At 35.2% G+C, this 21,318-nt stretch overlaps 1 protein-coding gene across 1 annotated transcript in view; it reads right to left on the bottom strand.

The window, feature by feature from the left end:
- The window catches only part of KCNH7 (potassium voltage-gated channel subfamily H member 7), a 206,677-nt gene that overhangs the window by 151,183 nt on the left and 34,176 nt on the right, over positions 1–21,318 (bottom strand). The gene's annotated exons all lie outside the window — the stretch shown is intronic.

The following is a 21,318-nucleotide window of genomic DNA, read 5'->3' as shown; positions in this document are numbered from 1 at the left end:
GTTAATTCTCACTCACCAAGCATGATTATATTCTGCAGAGTTAGAGACATTTGAAAGCAGATGCCTTCTGATCTTAATAGCACAAAATGCAATTCTAGTACCAAAATAGAACTAAAGACACGGAAAACAGAATATTATAAAGTATTGCCCTTCCAGTGTCCCAGGACTCACCCTTTCTTCATATTTCTTAAAATATCTGAACATCAAACCCTTCAGTGTTCTATGCATCTGTAAATTAATTTTCACTTCTAATTTTGGCCTGTACACTGACAGGAAAATGCAAAGCAGTTCTGTCAAGAAATAAAGTCATTTCCTTATTGAAGTCAGGAGTATCATGATTTTCTCATTATCTCTCACACACCTTAACACTCACAATATTAGTTTTTGTGAGACCCTTAGCCCCACCTCAAATACTAAATAGGCTTTGACAGTAGCAGTATGTTTTAGGTTACTAAGTTAGTTATGTTACATAATAAATTTAATATCTAAACCAAGCATCATTACATTAGAGAACTAGTAATATGCACTTTATTTATAGACCTTATGTCTCTCTTTTTGGCAACTTCTTTTTAGCTATCATCTCTCATCTTAATGATTCTAGAGGTAGTGAAAATCAACAGGTTATGAGAGCAGTAGGTTAATGTATGATTAAACTATTTGGGCTTCATAAGAAATGACAGAGTTTTAGGTCAATGGAAGGTATTGCATTGATCTTTTCAATGGTTATATTTAATATTTTCTTCTGCCTCATGTACCTTACTCTACCAATGTACTTATTTGAAAGCATTTTTATTAATTTCATAATTATGTCTTATATATGTCACCAAGTGACCCTTGAAATAGAAGTAGTGCAATGGTTACAAAGGTCACTTTGCACAGCCTGGAGAATTTCTCATTCTCTTGACACTTTCTCTGTCCATGTATGGTAGTTATTTGTATGCTTTTAAAAGATCTTTCTAATTTCTGAAAAAACTTACTGGAATCAAATCAAAAGAAATTAATTTCAGTGAACTATGGATCAGTGGCTTTTTTGCCAGTAAGACTAGGAAAATTAAAAGTTTGGTTCAAAATGGATTACCAAAATGCCTTTGAATCCTTGGGAAAACAGGCGCTTTTGTTCTTGAAGCTATATATGAGCTGCTTGTGAGATTCTTATATTTATTACATATTATCCTATGGACTTGAATGTTGTTTTTGTTAGATGCAGCGCTTTTACTTAGGTTTCACATAAGTGCACAGGTAAAGAGAAAGAGAAAACAATGGAATAAATACATTAACATGAATTTCCAATAGCTTACTGCTTTTCTTGTTGCTGTCATCACAGCAGTCCACAAGCTTATCTCACACGAGAGTCTCTGGTGCTCCAGTGGATCTGTAGCATGACTTGAAATGCCAGCAGAAATAGTGCCAGCACTGTGAAGAACTAGATAATGTGTACGTGCTTAGTCACCGTGTGAAAAGTGATTATATTTAGAAGAAAAGCTTGGAAGGGCTGTATCTACTTAAATGGGTGGTGATTCTGGGGAAAAGCCTCCACAGCCTCTCAGTGTTCAGTAGTACATGATCAGAGAGTGACAAAACCACAGAAGCACAGAACAGTTAAGACTGGAAGGGAGCACATGAGATCATCCAGTCCCACTCCACTGCTTGAGCAGGGTCACTAAGAGCAGGTTACTCAGGAGACTGCCCACTTCTCCAAAGGGGAAGGAATCTCCACAGCCTCTCTGGGTTGTTGTGCTTGATGACCTTTACTCCACCTGTCAGGTACACATTGATATGTATACACAATAATGCACATTAACATATGTTTTATGAAAATAAAATAATTGTCATTATATAATGGCCTAATTGAAAAAAAAATTGTACCGTGCACTTTGTGTAAACTGACAAGTTGAGATAGTGTAGGAGATTATTAATTTTTATTCCTTTATTTACTACTTGATTCCTTTTCTAATTCTTTCCTGTCTCTCATTTTTAGGAAGCTGATAGTGTTTCTAAATAGCAACTTCAGAAGTAAGATGAATAAATCTCCACTTAAAACAAGAGAGTACAAAGTACCAAAAGACTTAGTAAGTCTCAACAAGTTCTCCTGGATCTCTGCCAGTAAGTCTGGTTATTGGGATGACATAGAAAAGACTTAGGCTTTTGTTTAAAAGACCACAGAAGGTTGACTTTTGAGCAGGCAGTAAAAGTTTTGATTTCTGAGGAAGAGTACATTTAGTGGGAGCTTCCTACAGAGAACAGCATGTAAGTAAGTGAGCTTTCTTGCTCTTGCACACTGTCAGCAAGTTTGGGAAATATTCAGGATGAAGATGAAAGTCATATAGGCAAGAGGTTAAAATTTATTGAGAAAATAGAAATTTATTTGAATGTGTAGCATTGGAAGATCCATTGGCAAGTGCTTTCAGGAAGAGGCTCCAGCAGATAATGGGAGATTTCAAGGGAAAAAGGAATCTAGAAGAGGGGGAAAGTCTGAATTTAATGTCAGGGCTCAACTGTGTTTATAATACTTATTTGTTTTTCAGTTTTCCTGGGCAGAAAACTCTGAATGCTGCACAATGCCTACTCAGAGGACAGCATTATGTCTACTGCCTTAAATTTCTAGACCTATTTATTGCTAACCACATTTTACTGCAGTTGTTCATTTTATTGTCTAGAAATCAACTGAAATGTGAATTTTATTTCTGTATCTGTTGTGTCTGTAGCCCACTAATGAAGTCTTAGAGTGGCAGTTTTTCATATGCTTTTGTAAATCTCCAGGAAATGTCTTTCTTAAAGCTCTTGGCTCATACTTGTCTCTTTCAATCAAGATTGAAAGATTAAATGTTAAAAAAAGGGAAATTTCAAACCATAAATACTGCGAGGGCCTTAGTTCCTTGACTCATCAATTGATTTTCATATGGAAAGTCTGAGATGTGAAGTGTGATGCTATTACATATTTGTCCCTGAAGAATTAAGCAGCTTACAGAAAAGCTTTCACCAAGGTGACCTCCCATTCTGAGCCGAAGAGAAGAAAAAGCTCTTGCTTAACGTCATTAAACACTCATTCTTTCTCTGTCTTCTCCACAGTGATGACAAACACTATGTAATAAGAATGTATAGTAGCTTCAATGTGTGAACTATGCTTGTGTGTTGCAATATTTAAAGAGAATTTTCATTATTGCGATGGTAGCAATTCAAGGAAAATGAGCTCAGATTAGTCATACAAATAGAAATAAAGAATAATATTAGTTGCCTTAGCACTGTGATAATAGCACTTTATGAATTCTTCATAATCAAACGCCTCATTACCTGACTCTGTGAACACCTTGCTGCATGACAGTCTCCTACATAGCAGACATAATCAAACATCTGTATGCCCTGAATTAACCAGACCTGCAGCTGGTCAGCCATCTGCAGAGTGGCTGTCCCCATGGAACTGTCAGCCTGTTCACTTATATTTGTTTTTCTGTTAAACTCTAATGTTTGTGATGGAATTTGCATGTCTACCTCATAATGTATGTTCTCTTTAATCTTTTTTGGTGATGTTAATTATGGTCTTTCTATCAAAGTAATACTGCTGGGGATTGATGGTTGGACTTGATGATCTTGAAGATCTCTTCCAACCTGGACAATTCTATGATTCTATAACTGAAATCCTGAAATGAGAATGGGGAAGAACGAAGAATTTAAAGCCTTATCTTCAAGGTGAATTTTGTGATTCACAGATATGCAGCTTATGTTCTGTGCAAGAATTGTGACCAGATTTATAGACAGATTTCTAACTGGAAACTTAATGAAATACTGATGAGTATTTGGACTCTGTTATATCACAATTATCTTAAATATTACACTAGTTATTCTCTGTGTATAAATCTAATTTCTTTTTATCCTACAACATTTCTTACAGTTACAGCATGTTATAGGGTATGTTTCAATGCTTTCAGTTATTGCAAGGTGGTAAACAAACATTCTAAATACCTGCAGACAACATCTCTGGCAATGGAATAAAATCAGATAGGACCCCCAGAGAGCTGTGCTTTGCCAGTCATCAAAATAAATTCCAACACTCATGAACTGAGAGTTAACACTGCCATCCATTTTAGAGTTGGGTTCCACTCTAGTATATAAAGCATCATCTCAAGACAGTAACTGCTTGGGGTTTCCATTGCTCTTGTTTGTGGACAAGAAACTTTGGAGTCAAAGAAAATTATCAATGTACCTTCAGAACAGGTTAGAAAAAAAATACTACAGAGAACAGTGGTAGCATTACAGTTAAAAACAGCTGCTTTCTCTAATATTTTCATGGGAGGAAGTTTCTTGTGTCAATTTTCTCATACTTTGTAGTTAAGCTCTTCCTAGGTGAGCAGTGCTCTCTTGTGAGTCACTGACTCTGAATTTCATCTGTTAATTGTCTTTTTTCTTTTGGAAACTCATCCTTCTATACCTAATATGCATTTCAGTTTTAAGAGTTTTCACTCTTTCCAACTCCTACTATGATTTAAATATTTACACATTATGTTGTAAACACTGTGAACATAAGTCTTAAGACTTTCTTTTGAATGAACTCAGATTTATTTTTAGGTGTATTCAATATAACTTCAGCACATCTAAGATTTATTCTTAGTCTCAATGTCTTTTGTTGGCTCTTTACATACATTTTTCTGCTTTTCCTAATTCTGCAGTTCCCTTCGGCAAAGGTATGCATTTTGCATTTTCTCTGATTTCTGAATATACCAATTTTGACCTGCATTTTTATCTTCATTTCATGACAGATCTACATTTTACATTTGGGGACAGAGAGAAAAATGGTTTAGATCAACTCGCCATTCTAAAATCCTACATGTAGGACACATGAATGTTAATCTAAATAACTTGAAATCAATCTGAGACTTGTGGATGCTAATCTTATTTTGGCAATGTAGACTTTTAAAACTGTCATTCATAGACTAGCAGAAAGAAGCTGATAGTGCAGCCTTAGCTAACCCAGCATCAGAGTAAAGTTCCCAGGCAAGTGACAATTCTTAGTTTCTTCTTGTGCTTCTGAGCCTGTATGGAAGGTCTAAGGGTTAAATTTGTACTGTCTGGATTGTTGTGCAATTTCCTCAGGAACTGAATACCTAAAGACTCAACTACCACAAGACTCAACTAGAAATAAGTGTCCTCTGCCTGTTTGTCCTCTGCATGCCAAGAACTGGCAAAGCTGGTGGTGGAGGCAGTGAATGACAGCTCAGGTCTCCTTCATGCTTTCCCCCATTCTGACCACAGCTCAGTAGTCCAAGCTTGTGCTGATCATCTTATTCATCTCACGCATGTCTGAAGGAATATATGGAAATGTACCCTTCTAATGATATGCATGATACATAAATAGGAGGTTTTGGGGAAGAATGTTTTTCCTTACCAGCCTTTGTGTACCACTTCTCCTCACTGAGATCCTGGGACTTCATTTATTGGAATCTTATCTTCCATTTTATAGAAAATTTAAAGCATTGTGCTTCCTGTTTTTGAGAGTAGGAACTTGATGTTTTTCTTAGGCCAACCCCTGTTAGACATTCTTGCTATGAGAATTTTAGAGTAGGCTTTGGATTGCACAGTTCTGTACTGGCAGAAGACCTTGTATAGCTGTATGTACAGGGCTCAAAAGAGTTTTGCTGTGTTAACTTTTGTTTACTTTCTGTTCATTTATGACACTGGCTAAAACTACTTTGTGGGAAAGAGTCCTTGCTAGGAGAAAGGGTATCTACACTTCAGGATATAAAGCTACAGCTGTAGGTATCTTCTACTGTGTAGCAGGATTGCCTAGTACGGCACCTGGAATAGAAAAAATATGCTGCACAAGCAGGTGTATCAAAAGCTTGAATACCTCTGTAGGTAGAGTGAGTACATAAAAAATGAGTTCACTTGAGTAAATCCACAGTGACTTGCTGACTAAGAACTGCAGACTGAGATAATTCATTTATCATTAGCTCTATTGCTGATACGTCAGCATATATATGGTGATAAGAACCCAAAGGATTTGTAGGCTCTGTGTAACTCAGGTAGGCAAAATTTGAATTTTACAAATGCTATTACTAACTGCTGTAACTTCTTAAATTTTGTTTTGCCTATTTTGACCAAGCTTAGAGTTTCATTATATGTTTACAAATGCCGACACATTTTAGAGTTAAATGGAAATTTGAAAAAAAACTTTCTAGTAAAACCTGTTCTTTTTTACATTTTGTGATTTACTGTTATGAACCAATGGTTCAGACTGACCTTCTGCAACTTTTAATAAAGCCAGTGAAAAGCCTTGTAAGTAGGAACCTGTTGAAAAGCCAAATGATTTATTACAGAAACAGTTGGACCCAGTAAGCTGGAAGGGTCAAGCTGACAAAAATCTAGACTCAGAAATGCTGCTACAGTGTAAGAAGGCATTATCAGGAGGAAAGCAAAAACCAAATGAGAGTATTCCTGGGAAAAGCATAGATCTGTTAGCTAAGAAAACAATGCATTTGTCCTGCAATGTTCTCATTTCAAAAAGCTCCCTGTGGAGGGACTTTTCCATAAAGTAGGAACTTGAATGCAGTTGGTGCTTCTGAAAGAAAATATGGGGGAAGGATTGAAGCAAGGGAAATTCACTGCAGAACAACTAAAAACAGTAGTCAAAATATTCAGTACTATAGAATATCATATTCAAGATTTTCTTCTAGGCTAGGCATGGTAGAAATTAGGAACCTTCTATATAACTCAGCTATAAGGTGAGCAGTTTTGGGTAATGGGGAAAGAGGAAACTGGAAGGTTGGGAAACTTGTAAATTGCCCCGTTAGATCTTTAAATGTTCTAATGATCAAAAATGGCCCTGGGCAGATGATTCTCAAATACTTCAGTGAACATATTGATATTTCTGATTATTTTTTGTGTGTTTGTTTATATTACTCACGTCAACCAGGAATTCATCCTGGAGGAATTAGTGGGATTATTCAAGTGAAGAAGAAAAGAAGTGTCTGAGTATGTTATGGAGACTGTAGAGAGAGCAAGAAGCTAGATACTAAGAATGATTACTGAATCTGTTTCCATTTTAGTACCTTTACAAGCAGAAGATTTGAGAATTTCCATATAAAACTCTTCTTTGTGAATGAGTCCCCTGGTTTTAAATGCAATAGACATTATTAAAGAGAAACTATTTCTTTTGCATTTCAGTTAAAGTTTACCACAAATAACTTTCAGTTTGGTTAAACAAAGCCATACATCTCCTGATCTTTACAGGAGTTACAAAGTGAATATGGGACTTCGAAGTCATCATCCTTAAGTTTTTTACAATAATCAGTGGATTGTAGTTTGACAAATGTGTGCAACATCAAGGTGATTCTCTTAAGAGGAACCTATCCTTTCTTGGGGAACTGAAGTGCACCATATGAAAGACCAAGTTCCAGATGACTATAGACATTACTGCAAGAATGATCAAATTATTGCTTTTTATGATGAAAAAACTGATTGCCAAAATAGACCAAAAAACTGCATTTATGTCACTAGTATTTGCACTTGAAGCCCTCAGTGGAAGACTTCATCCTTCTGTAATATATTTGTCAATATATTTGTCTTTCACATTTCTTTTCTGTTTTTTTTTTATTATTTTTTTGGTATTTTCTGCTTGAGTTAAAAATTTTGCCATTTCATGTTGCCCTATGGGCTGTAGTTTAAAACTTGTATGTTGAATAGGGTGGAAAAATCACTCCATTCTTTAAGCATACAACGATTCTAGAACATATGGTTTCATTAGAGCAATATCTTTACCTTATTATCATGTAAGGAAACATATTACGTGCTCAAGTGCTTAGAGTATGTGCTTAGATTTAAGATCTGAACAAGTTGCCCTATTACTTAAGAAAATGCACGAGAAAGTCCAGGTTAATTGTATAAATCAGGAAAATATATGAGGAACTAAGCTGTGCATTTTCCTTGGTTATTTAAATACAAAAGCTTGTCCTTGCATTTGCACTAATGCTAATGAGCCAGTCAAATATTTGAGTCAAACACACCAAATCTTGCTGAAACAAACTATGCTTTGTGGATTGTCCTCTAACTACATCTGACCTTTCTAGACTGGCTGTGCACTCATTTATGTGAGCATCTGAACAGCATTTCATTGTTTTAAGCTGTTTTACAGATAGTTACTTTTATCCTAAGAAACACATTCATGTTGGTATTCAGTTTTAACTTTAAAAATGCTCTGAGTGGATCAATAGTATCATGTGTTTTAACCGCAAAATGCTGTGCTTTTATTGAATGAAAATGTTCATGCAGGCCTTTACAGCGCTGGTTAGTTGAGTTTGAGCATGTGCTATAAACTTGTACATGCAATTGAAGTGGATTATTTAGCTAGCAGTAGTTTTCAGTGCCTTCTGTGTCTCACTAACAATATTTTGCTTCTTTCAAAATCAGTGGGAACTGTGCTAAGGGTATTATAACTTACTGTAGCTCGTTCTCTGAAAACGTGGAAATGAAAATATTCTCTCTGTTTCAATATATGGATAGAATTTTCATTTTAAAAATAAGCTGAGTTTGCATTGACAGTTGGAGAAAAGGAAAGAAAACATAAAAGAAGAAAAATATCTTATTTTGAAAAATTCCAGTGTTATTTTGTGATATTCTACATTTTTTTACTTTCCTTTCTCTGGGGAAAATAATGATCCTCCACCAATGACGGATGGAGATTTGGAATTAGATCTGTTCAGGGACATACACAGCCCCTCTACATTGAAAAGATTAAGTGATGTATGAGTGCTATGTACATAGAAGTATCAAATCACCTCTTTAATTTTGTAATATAATTTTAAGGGCATGGGGAGGTTCATAATCCTCATTGATCTTTTGTCCTTGTTCAGAGAAAAGCTACCAATTCCTAATACAGAGAGTAATATATATTTCTTTCTTGGTGATTGCAGTCCACTGGATAATAATGACACATTAACAAGTTGAATAATCCAGACTGTTAGACAAGCACTGCTTTTTCATCACCAGCTACTAAAAGCCATTTGAACTAATGACTGATCTCTGAGCCAACCTTCCTGCTGCCCCATGACACTCTCATAATCCCACTTGAAACTCATTTCTGGTCCATTCCCCAAAGTAGCTAAAATTACACTGCCACAGCTGTCTTCTAGTTGTTTTTTTTTTCTTTTCTTTTCTTTTGTATTTTCTATTTGTTTCCTTGGGGTTTTTGTTATTATTCCATTCAGAATGTCATTTACCTTGATCTAAATACCTCAGCTTTCTTTTACAAATCCAGTTCTCTAACAGAGCCCTGCTAAAATGGATTAAGAATGCCTTTATAACTCTGTGATAACTAAACTCTGTGCAGTGAAAAATACCATTTTGGCATATGTTACTACAATACTTACATATATTATCCGCAGATATATATTCCTTAAACTGAGAAACACATTACCCATGAAAGTGTTTTATTTAAACCAAACCCATGCATTCTTTTAGTGTTGCAATTAATATATTTGCGTCTTGCTCCACTGCCTTTTACAGACACTGTATTTTTAGATCTGTTTTCAATGGAACCAACATGCCATAAAAATATCATGCAGGCATAGAATTTTTGCTATGTTTGATGAGAAAATGTAGTCATGAAATCTGTTTTGTATTTAAAACACTATTTCTCACATTACTGAAACATAAAATATAAAAAAAATGGTATCAGTTTGCACTGAATATCAAGAAGTACCCAACTGTGGAGACAGCTTTTTTTGTTTAGCAGAAGTTGTAAAGACTCCACTTCTCAGATAATCAGCCTCATGATAAGGAATCCAAAGTACTATTTGCTGGCAAATAGCAAATACTTTCTGCTTTGTATTGGATCATATCTTCTGAATTCGTAAAGGACAGAAATTATAGAACAGAAAGGGCAATGACAACTGTTCATACCTGGAGCAAAGGGAAATCTGAGCAACTCTGAATTTACTTTTTTCACCCCACCCTTAATCTCTTGCCTGGAGCTTGCTGTTAATTCTGTCTAAATAGACGTGCAATGTTGCAAAAAATTATGTGCTTTGGTATTCATGAATGCCTGGAATTCTCTACTGAATTTCTTCTTTAACAAAGATTTCATAACATAAGAATTGCTTTCTTGTTTCCCATGCATAAGTTCTCCCTTATGGGATTTTAAAGTTTATGCAGACTATTTGTTTATGGGAATATTTCATTAATTTTCATTTGTCCTGGTATGTGTTTCTATTTCTAACATCCAGCATATTTTATCACTTATCTTTTTCACTCAAATCTGCTTTTCTCAACTCTCATGCTCTGGGATGTTCTTTTCCCATCACTTTATTTCAACAGTGGAGACATCCAGAAGTGCTCTTTGACATCTGCTAGCCACAGAATAAGAGTTTTAGGCAACATGGAATTCCCATTACTTGAGAAATGTAAAACAATTCAAAGCAAACAACCAGTGTGTGTGCAGAAACACCTGTATCAATAAGGTCTGGACTTGAAAACTTTTAAAATTTTTTGAACCCTGACCTCATTTAGCTAATTTTTGAATGACAGACTTACCCCCTGGAGCATGGTAAGTCAAAGCAAAGAGAGGAAGATTTAACCTTTTTGTTCTATTCTGATTGTTTGTTTGTTTGTTTGTTTGTGGTTTTTTTTTCTGGTCATAAAACTAGAGGACGAGCCTAAATATTTTTCAAAACAGCTTTGAGGTTTTGCTCAGTACACTTCTATCCTTAGATGTGACTTATTGTCTGTCTGCCAGCAAAGATTAAAAAACAAAAAAAGTTTAGCTCCCCTGTATTGTACAGGGTATGAAATAAAGAAGCTTATCATGAGACAAAAGTTATAACTAAATCCCCAGCTGACAATCACTTGTTCTGGTACTTATTTAATGTATGCCTCAGAGTACTCTGAGAGTGGTGGGTTTTGTGGATTTGTAGTGTCTTTTTTTTCTTTCCTTTAGTTGGTCTGAGTGACATTTGCAAAAAAGTGGGTCTGTTCCTGTACCTGTAAAACTTAGCAAGAGTTTTGTCACCCTCACTAAAGTGAGTAGATGAAAGCTAAGGTGTAGGAGAAAAAAAAAGTGAAATCCATTATTATACTTGTCTGGAATGTTAGAATATTCATTTTAACCTTATTTCTATGAGTAATGGGAAAAGTATACTTAGAATTTAGGTCTTCTTACTGGAACACTACCTTTATGGTTTTTTCATACTGACTCCTTATTTCCAATAAAGTATGATTTGCAGACCTAACTAGAAAATGCTCATGGTAATTTTTGAATTTTTCAAACTTAAAGAGCCAGATTTTAATTGTGATAGCAAGAGTGGTATTTGAACTTTCATCAGAAACTCAGAGCTGGGGGTAGAATGTTTCAGATTAATGATACTTTCACAATTAATTTTTTAGAATTTTAAATTTTTAATTGCCTACCTGTTTACTTACTAAACCAATACAGATACAATACTTTCTATCACTTTAAGTTTTTTTTAATATTCATAGCCCAGGTGTTAGGTCTTAGAGTTAGGAAAAGCTGGTTGAAGGTTTCTACTTGCAAATAAAAATTCAAAATCCAACTAGCTGGATGGCTCAGTCATGATATTTCACCTCTGGGTTTATATATTTTCATTTAGTCACCAAAAAGATATTTGTAGCAATACTTCAAAAGTAGCTAGCCCTTAGGAATTTCCATTTTTGTTTAAAATGCGGAATATTTATGCCATAATTCTGCAGTTCCTCACTCATCAGGATTCCCTAATGGTTATTCATTACTTGCCTTTTTTCAAATTGATGTCATGTGGCTGATGGGTCCAATTACTTGCATCAAGACTTAATAACAAATAAACAAGGAAAATTAACTAAAATACACAGAGTCAAGAAACATTTACAGAAAATGGAGTGCATATAGAAGAATATTTTAAGTATATTAAATTCTTTAGCTGTCATTGGGAGAATTGTCATTTGATTAATAACACATTATTGCCTTAGAGAGGCAAGTATATACATATATCATACAGGAACTCAGAAGTGAATATGTAAGTGTTTAAATACAGAGGAAAATTATCAAATCCTACAAACTTTGAAACTCATCTAAGCTGTCATTTGATCCTAAACTTTTACTGTCATTCAACAGCTGAAAAAGGGGAAAAAAGATCTCATTATGGTAGTTGTTTTTCACGCAAAGCTTTCTAAACTGCAACAGAATATTAGAATTTGCACAATCTCAAGGTCATTGAGAATGACAAAAATTTTCAAATTAATTACAGAGGAAAATTTTGGTTATATGCATAATGACCTCTCATCTAGCCAGATGAGAAGTTAACATGCCTTATTATTAATATTATATGAATAATCTATCTAACTTAGTTCATTAATGGTTTGAAAAGTCCACTTCAATTTGCAGATGATAGCAGCTGGTAAGGGCTGCAGAACCTCAGATGTGGATGAGCTGAAGATGGTTCAGATGAGCCAGGTTCAAGATAATTAGAGGTAGAGAAACCTGACTTCTGAAGATATAGCAAACTGATTTTTTTTAATCTAGAACACTAAAAGGAAACCAAATTGCTGACAAATGTGACATACAATGGGGAAAAGGAAATTAATAAACTCATTCCTGTGTCCAAAAAAGAAAAGATCTGCAGCCTGAAATATTTAGCTTAGCTGTGCTAGGAAAAGTTTTTGAAGATGAGGATAACTATATAGTGGAAGAACTTCACAGGGAACACATGTAATCACTATTTTACATTTGAATCACATTCTGCTATATTTATTCACTTAACAGGCAAGTGGAGATGATAATGAAAATAAAACATAAATGTAGAAAACTAGTATGTATTTGGAATTAAAATATTGGACTACTGAAATGATTCAAAGAAAAGTAAATAAAATTATACTGAGAAAAGTCAACCACATCCTTGGAAGTACAGCCTGAGGGTGCTCTAACTTCTCAGGACTGTCCACACTCTGTACATACAAAACTGAGCCCTAGAATTAAGGCTGTTGACTGGAAGGCAGTTCAGAAAGCATCTGCTGTAATTGGTAAGATTTAAATTCAAATAAGTGATACTTGTGCTTTGAGAAACAGAACAAACAGAAACATGTCTATGACCAAGGAATAAAATCTCTGAAGGAAATTCTTAGGATGCTTTGACTATGCTTTGGTAATAATAGAATATCATTCCTACACATGTTTGAGTGTCAGCATAAAGAGAAGGTTCTGGGAGTTATTTGAGTGCTACTTGACTTATATACTATGAGGATTTCTGTATTATATAAAATATTCTGTATTAATTATTTGAAACCCCCCTCTGTACATTGAAAGTTCGAGTTGGGTATATTTAAGGGTATCTTCCTAGGCTAACACATGAGACAGTCAAGCGTTAGGATTCCCTCAAGGCAGCATTTCAAAAGATGCACTCTTTTTCATTACAATGGAAAAAAAAGATCTGTCACATAAAAGAAACTATTTGAGATTAAAACTTGTATAGATCATGACTCATAATAAGGCAAGCACTCGATTTTCCTTTTACTTTGAAGTTTTTCCCAAAGTAACAGTAACTGCAATATGACCTGAGTACTCAGATAATAAACACAAGTGAAACTGGGAAAAAGACAGTAAAAAAGTGCATTTATCACCCAAGAGGATAGGTCTTCTTTCTCTTCCTATGTCTTAAAATAAAAATCCCAAACTGGTGAGTTCACTGAGTGTACGTAAAAGAGGGACTAACTCTTTAGCTATGTAGGATCTGCACAATTGCAGAGGAACAGTATCAGAGAAAATAATAAAGCCAGTCTCTGTAATATGGACTGATACATATTTCTGTCATGGGTGGTACAAGACCTCTATAGAATATTTAAGCTAAGAAGTTGCTTCTTTTAGTGCCAGAATGGTTTATCTTCTGCTCCCTTGGAAAAAAAGAAGAGTAAGAGCATACTATATTGGACTGAAAACAGCATCTGATATTGAAAGATATAGTAGCTAATTATATGCTAAAAAATGGAGTGTGTTGGTGAGAACCCAGAATAAATCAAAGGCCCCTTTCCATAGAGATAGTATTAAATAAGTATTTAAGGACTTTTCACTGGCAATCTAGCAAACACCTTCATTTTGCTGTTTACAAAACTAAAGTATTGTTAGTACTTGAACTTTTTTTAATTAGAGGCAGCTTTATTATTTTTTTTTCTATGATAGACCCTACAAATTAATAACTTGAAGTGTTTACAGGTAGAGTTGTGGAGCAGGACGAAAATGCCAGTATATAAACCTCTAAGAAGGTGGCATCCACTGCCTCAAATAAGGATGAGCTTATAATGCTCTTTATAGGAGTCATTCCACAGATAACTAGAGTTTGGCTTTAAGATTTAAATCAGTGTCCTGCAGATTATGAGTATGTTTTCTCCCTGCTCTTCTGTGAATTTTGTTCCAAAACTGTCACATCATTGTATTCTTTCAGGAGCAAGTTGAGGAATGGTGAACATTTGGCTAAAGTCTACTCTTTCATACTCCTGTGCAGGCTCACAGAACTGAAGGGTCATGTGAGAAATGTTGCTTGATGTAACTGGAAAGAACAATTTATTTCTCTTTAATACAGTCATATTTTTTTCCTCATGGAGTAATGGTGCTTCACACTTTTTCTATATATAAACTGCATGTTAAACGCACTGTCCAGCTTTAAATTATGGAATACAGCTCCCTCATCTGTCCAACTCAGTGCATGAAAATATGTCAAAAGCCAAATATGTTTATGCTTAGTAATGTACCTTCCCTTTTTTAACCAAAGGTTTCACCTGCTTTTAGACCTCTTTTTAAGGTGCACTGGCAGAATAATTTAATTTCTGCGATTCTTATTGGATATTCTCATTTTTTTCTGCAAGGTATTCATAATAAAAAGGTTAAAGTTGAGCATTACAGAAATCAGACTGAAGTGAAAGTTTCTTTGATATTTTTCATGGTTTAAAAAAGCCCAAGCGATTTGGCACACATAGTGCTTTACTTGTCCTATTTCTTATATTTCCTCTGAATGCACTTTATTTTCTTATTTAGTTCTGAGTACTACCTGCTGAACTGATAGATCTTGGCAGCCTTGACTCTCTGTAGAGGAGTTTCAAAGGAAATAACTGAAGTACAAACTTATATGTCAGTGTCACATAGCTTAGTCCTTGTCCTTCAGTATTCATCCACAGTACCACTTCATTAATTGGTATGTAATTGAAAAGGATCAACAATTGTCCTATAAGATATCTCCTGTGAGGATGTTCTGGTCTGTGCGTTGCTGACTTGAATACACACCATCAAAATAATTTAATGGGCCAATAAAAGTAATTTTGCTGTCATCTATGTTACTACTGTAATATTTATGACTTATTAGAAACCAAAATGACTTTAATATGATTATTTTGTTGGAATATAAATACTGAGAATGTCTGTTTCCAGCCATTATCCTTTCTATTTAGTACATTGTAAAATATAACACATATACTTTCTATATTATGTATACTCCTCTTTTTATCTTCTTGACTGTCAAATTTAACATGATCATCTCAGCTTTTGTCAGGGCTGCTTCTGGACAAATAGTCCTGTGAAAAATTTTAGCTATATGCCACTCAACAAAACCAAACCATCAGGTACCATCATACGAAGCATGCAAACTTAAGTTACTTACGCAGCACTGACATTTAAACAGAGAAAATTAATCTCATATTTATGATGCACTATAGCAATATCACAAGTGACTTCTATTCTGAAAAGCCAGTAAGACATTTTGGTAGAGAAGTTGAGACTTTCTTACATAATGAATAGAGGGCCCATGATCCAAACTGTTTGCATTGTTCATATATTAGACCTATATGTTTTAAAGTTGCCTTCAAGTCGAGTTGAAATAGTACATGAGAGGTAATGAGATGTATTGATATGCCAAACAACGACTTTTGGATGACCCAGTGTTCTCAAAACTGTTTACTCAGTTATCATCAGCTCTATGATTTTTGAGTGCTGGCAGTCCTTGCCGTCCCTGCCACTGTAAACACTCTTGCAATATAACTATGACTTAAATGTTAAGTGTCAGTTTGGCCCTTCGTACTTCACCTGCGGGCAAATCAGAAGCAGAAGCACCAGATTTTTCTCTTTGTTTAGATCACTAAGAAAACAAAGCATCAACTGCCTACACAGCTAGGGTGTGACAAATTATGACAGAATAATAATAATAATAATAATAAAAAATCTCCTTTCCCTCTATCTCATCAATGAAGAAAAGGCTTTTCAAAACTCCAGGAACAGAGATAAGAAGTTAAGAGTAGTTACTCTGAACTAAATATGAGCTACGAGGGTTCTATACAGTTTACAGTGATCAGTCTAGTATGTTGATTGGTGTTAATGTTTAACAGTTTTTCTCTGTTGGGTAAACATGGGACTCACTGAGCGGGTAGTGGTTGTGTGGGTCTTTCTGACTCGGGTCTTCTGGATTCAGTGAACCCTACATTTTATATTCACTCTTCCTTTCACTGAAGTCAAATCTGTGGTGCTACAACTCTTCAAAATCTTGCTGAGGTTATCCATGGGGTTTGATTTGTGGCAAACTCTTCTTTTCACCTTGTTTTTTCTTCATTCTTCCCTTATGTCAAATTAGTCTCAACAAGATCACAGAAGATCTTGGAACTTAGGTATTAACATGCTGTGACCATTGGCCATTTGGATGCTTTTGATCACAAATGTAGAAAACATGGGGATTTTTTGGTCGGTTCGTTGGCTCGTTGGATGGTTGGTTGGTTGGTAGTGTGGCTTTTGTTTGTTTGTTTGTTGTTAGGTTTGGATTGGGTTTTTTGTTTCTTTTTTTCTTTTTTTTTTTTTTATGCTAGCTATTAGGTGTGTCCAGAATACCTGGAAAATAGTTGATTGATGAAATTCAGAAATTTACACTTTTATATTAAACTCTAACGAGAAATTAAATTTCTTTTCAGGCTTTGGAGTCTAAAGGGTCATTGCTGTTTCTGAGAGTGAAGGTTCCAAAAGCCTGTCATGCGATACGGAACATTAGATTATCTGAGCACATTAGTGACATGTTAACATTCTACATTTAATTCATGTGTACCTTAAGTTCCAACAGCAGAGTCCCAATTGCCCTGCAGGCCACACTAGCTGAATGAATGTGATTGATTATTCTAGTTATACGGGACAAAGTACAGTTTCATGACATTTAACATAGGTGGAATGTTGGTGTGTGCCACTGAAGTTTAAATATAATTTGCTGAACCAGCATTTGGAGTAGCTTTTTAAAGCTGTCACTGACCAGCAAGAATAAAATATCAATTACTATATTCTTAATGCTTTCATAATGTAATGCAGGAGTGTAAAGAGGCATGCATATTTTATCCTTTTATTCCTTTATTCTGTTCCATTAAATCCTAGTTACATGGTAAATATTCACGCTCTAGTTTGCATAAAACAAAGCTTGGTTTCAATCTTTTAGCCAATTGCAACATCTGCCCTACAAGGTTTTTCCGTTTTGTATACAGGCTTCCCTGAAGATATAAATATGGTCTTCCTAATAAACACATTTAAAATGTCTCCAGAGAGAGAAGCTTCCATAGAGGGATTAGGATGTGGCATTACATGACTCACTAAAAATGTTTGATTTACCTTAGCATGAGAAATGGAGTTCACCATGACTTTGATATAAACCTAATACCAAAAGGAGTGTAAATAAGAGCAGAATGTGGTTCCCGATCTTTTCGCAGTAATAGTGCCTCAAAACTAGAATTGCAAGAGATTCTCTTTAATGTAATGAGGCATACTTGTGAGCAATGCTTCCATGAGCCCAGGGAGTGGGTGCACAGACAAAGCCGTTCTGTCTCTTGCTATAACAAGGGGACATCCTGTCTTTTCAGCTGAAATTATCCTTTATGATACTTATCAAGGAAGCAAAATATGTGAAAGTAAACTGTAAAAAGTTCTGGGTCTCTTGATTTTTAAAAATAAACGTTTCCTTAGTAGTGCAGTCTGCTACAATGTGACAGGGCAAGTGTTAGGCAGCTCTTTAGAAGCTTAGTTAATCCATCTAAGACTCCTTGCTACTTTTAGTTTAGAATATTAGTAATGTCTTGGTGGTTTGGGTCTGTTTCACACTTGACTTCAAGTGAATACTCAGCCACAGACAAACTTCCTGATCCAGCCAAAGCACTGAAAAAGCATCTGTGACCTGTTTGGTTTTGCCAGTTACAGGGTGTGAATGGGAGGGTGACTCTGGTCTCCTATACATTGTAAGTTTTGCTGTAGGAAGCTGTCGTGTATTTTGTAAGTTTGGACAAGAAGTTATTAGAATAATGAATAACAATAAATGACATAATGGTCCTTTGGGGGAAAGTATAGTTTTGGGCCCATAAGACACCTTAATTTGGTACAGTTTACAGCACCAAAAGTATTGATGCAATGGTTAAGATTCTTCCTTTATGTTACTTTTCTATACGTACTTTACATTTCATTCATACTCTGTGTGTCTGAAACATGTAATATTTTTAGAGAACTTGCTGATATAGAGTCTAAAGTTAGAAATATATCTCACTCAAAAGCAAGCTTTGATACCTAGCTAGAAATGCTATCACTGATGTCATGCTCAGAAGAGGTGACTGGTGGTTGTATATTCACAGATCCCAAAGCTAAGGCCACGCATTGAATCTCAGAAGTGTTTTTGAGGCATGGCACCCAGGAGGTTTCATAACGTTAGTGTTCCCTAAAATTACATTTCCATAACTTAGAAGAGATTTCAATTTTAAATTCAAGGTGGTGAAAGAGAAGGTAATACTCTGTAGTAAATAGGGTCATTAAAATCACAGTCTTTCTATTTATTTTTTTCTATATGTACATATGTTATTTATATATCAGTCATAGTTTAGTGTAAAGTCAGTGTTTATCACTATTTCTAGGTGAAGCTACAGTTTGATATTATTTGACCTAAATGCAAACACTAGCTCTGATTCCACTTTACCATTGAATCCTATACTAACTGAAATTTTCGAAGAGTTTTTCAGCCTACAAAGATTTCTCTGAAAAGCTACTATTGGAAAGCCTGAGCATGAAATTAATTTCATCAGGTTCCTTGCAGTTTTATACATTAATAATATGGTCACTTAACTCAGGAGAACAGTGATGGAAAATTGGTACATTCACCTCTAGTTCATTGGTTTACATCTGGTCAGGATGGTAACAGTACTTTATTATTTGGTGATTACTTGGTAATCTGTGTTAAAGATTTCTTTGTTACTGAAGATCTGTTTCATCCAGGTCTATAAATGCACTGAAAGGATTTGAACTCAGTGTCATTTTTATAAGCACTGTAGAATGTTTTTAAAGTAAGTCAGTCAATGGCCCCTTAGATTACATTTACTGATGCATACTAATACTAGTACTAAAATTAATCTAATAATAATAATGGATCTTTTATGGTGTCTCATATTTTTGGGCAGCCAGGCTGTGTGTTATATATCTTCATTTTAAGAAGAAACTCTTCTCTTCAACATAAGGCATTAGTAGAGCAGAATGCTTTCTAGTGATGTAGAAAGAGAGGATAGGATATTGTTTGTTACACAATTGAGAACATTTTGGTTACAGGAGCTCAAATTGCTGAAACTGATCCTGATGGTAAGGATACTCAGTTATCTAAATTTTATCTTACTGTTTGTTGAGAAGAATGTCAAAGGGGTGAAGGAAATTTTGATGAGCAATTAATGCCAAAAATTTAACTGTGGAAGCATTTGCTATTGAACTGAGTACTACTTAAATAAATTGGAAGTAATTGTATTTGAGGAAGTATTTTATAAGTCACAGCAAAGGCTGGTACTTAAAAGACATCCATCTACTGTTGCCTTTCATTAGAGGTTAGGCGGCTAATTTCTAGCTCCGGATATCAGAGACAATGAATGTCTAAAAAAATCATGACTGAATATATGAGAACTTTTTGAACAATGTTGATACAGAGAAGGTCTCACCAATACTGAGTTGAAAATACCCATCTTTATTTCAGTACTTCCTGATAAGCAGGGCCAGCTATCAGAGACATTCCAAATAAGCATAATTAAAATTTATGCATTGCCTAGAGTATCAGTTTTCCTATATACCAAGTTTTGATGTGTTATTAGCATTCTTCTTCCCAAAAGCTCTCTCATGACATGCTGGACAAACTTTCAAATATCAGTGAAAGTGTTACTACTACTTCACTTTGTTTATTTATTTATTTATTTATTTATTTATTTGTCAGTGCAGTGTTTCTATCTTGATATGTTGCGAAAAAAGATGGACCAGTAAAAGCTACAATTCCTCCCATGTGCTAACACTAGTATAATGAAGTAACATATGGTTAATTTGGATTCTGAACATTTTTACATGAGTTTGTCACTGACAGGAGCCATTAATTGAAAGGAGACAATGAATTAAAATACTCCTTGTCAGAGACAGGAAAAGATTATTTGTTCACAGTGAACTAAAAGTATAATGTGGGATTTCCACATAGTGACTATCCAATTGAGCACATGAAATTTTTCCTATCATCTTGCTCAAAGCATTATGTTCCCAGCTCATCAAAATGAGGGGCATTTTAGCATGATTCATGGAAACACACATTTTATGTTTGAAATGCCTAATGCTAATTCTAATAACAATTTAAATAATGCCATTATAGTAAGTATAATTTTTTTTTAACTTGCTCTGGTTTTTATGTCCTATATATTTGTCAAAGAGAAAAAAAACCGTGTGTTTATTCTGGATTCTTGCTTCCTGCAAAAGCTGACACAAATATTAGGCACTGTGGATCTAGGAATGCTGTCTTAATAATTGAGGAATGACAGGAGCTTGGTGACAGAACCAAATTTATAGATGCTGAATTTTTAAAATGAAAGCATTAAAATTCACAGCACGCTGTTTTATATAGTTCGTCTCTCTTTTCAAAGGCTATGTATGTTTTAAAATTCAGCTTCACCAAATAGATGACCAGCACATAGGTGCAATATACATATTTGAGCAAGTCCTGTCGCAGGTGCAGCAGAGCTGGCCGTGAGCAGCCCGCAGAGCCGTACACTTCTGCCATCCTCAGAGCTCTACACTTCTGCCATCCTCAGAGCTCTACACTTCTGCCATCCTCAGAGCTCTACACTTCTGCCATCCTCAGAGCCGTACACTTCTCCCATCCTCAGAGCCGCACACTTCTCCCATCCTCAGAGCCGCACACTTCTGCCATCCTCAGAGCTCTACACTTCTGCCATCCTCAGAGCTCTACACTTCTGCCATCCTCAGAGCTCTACACTTCTGCCATCCTCAGAGCCGTACACTTCTCCCATCCTCAGAGCCGCACACTTCTCCCATCCTCAGAG

Source organism: Cinclus cinclus, chromosome 9, assembly GCF_963662255.1.
Source record: "Cinclus cinclus chromosome 9, bCinCin1.1, whole genome shotgun sequence".
NCBI classification, from domain to species: Eukaryota; Metazoa; Chordata; class Aves; order Passeriformes; family Cinclidae; genus Cinclus; species Cinclus cinclus.
The sequence above is the reverse complement of the archived record's forward strand: the minus strand, read 5'-3'. Positions and strand labels throughout refer to the sequence as shown.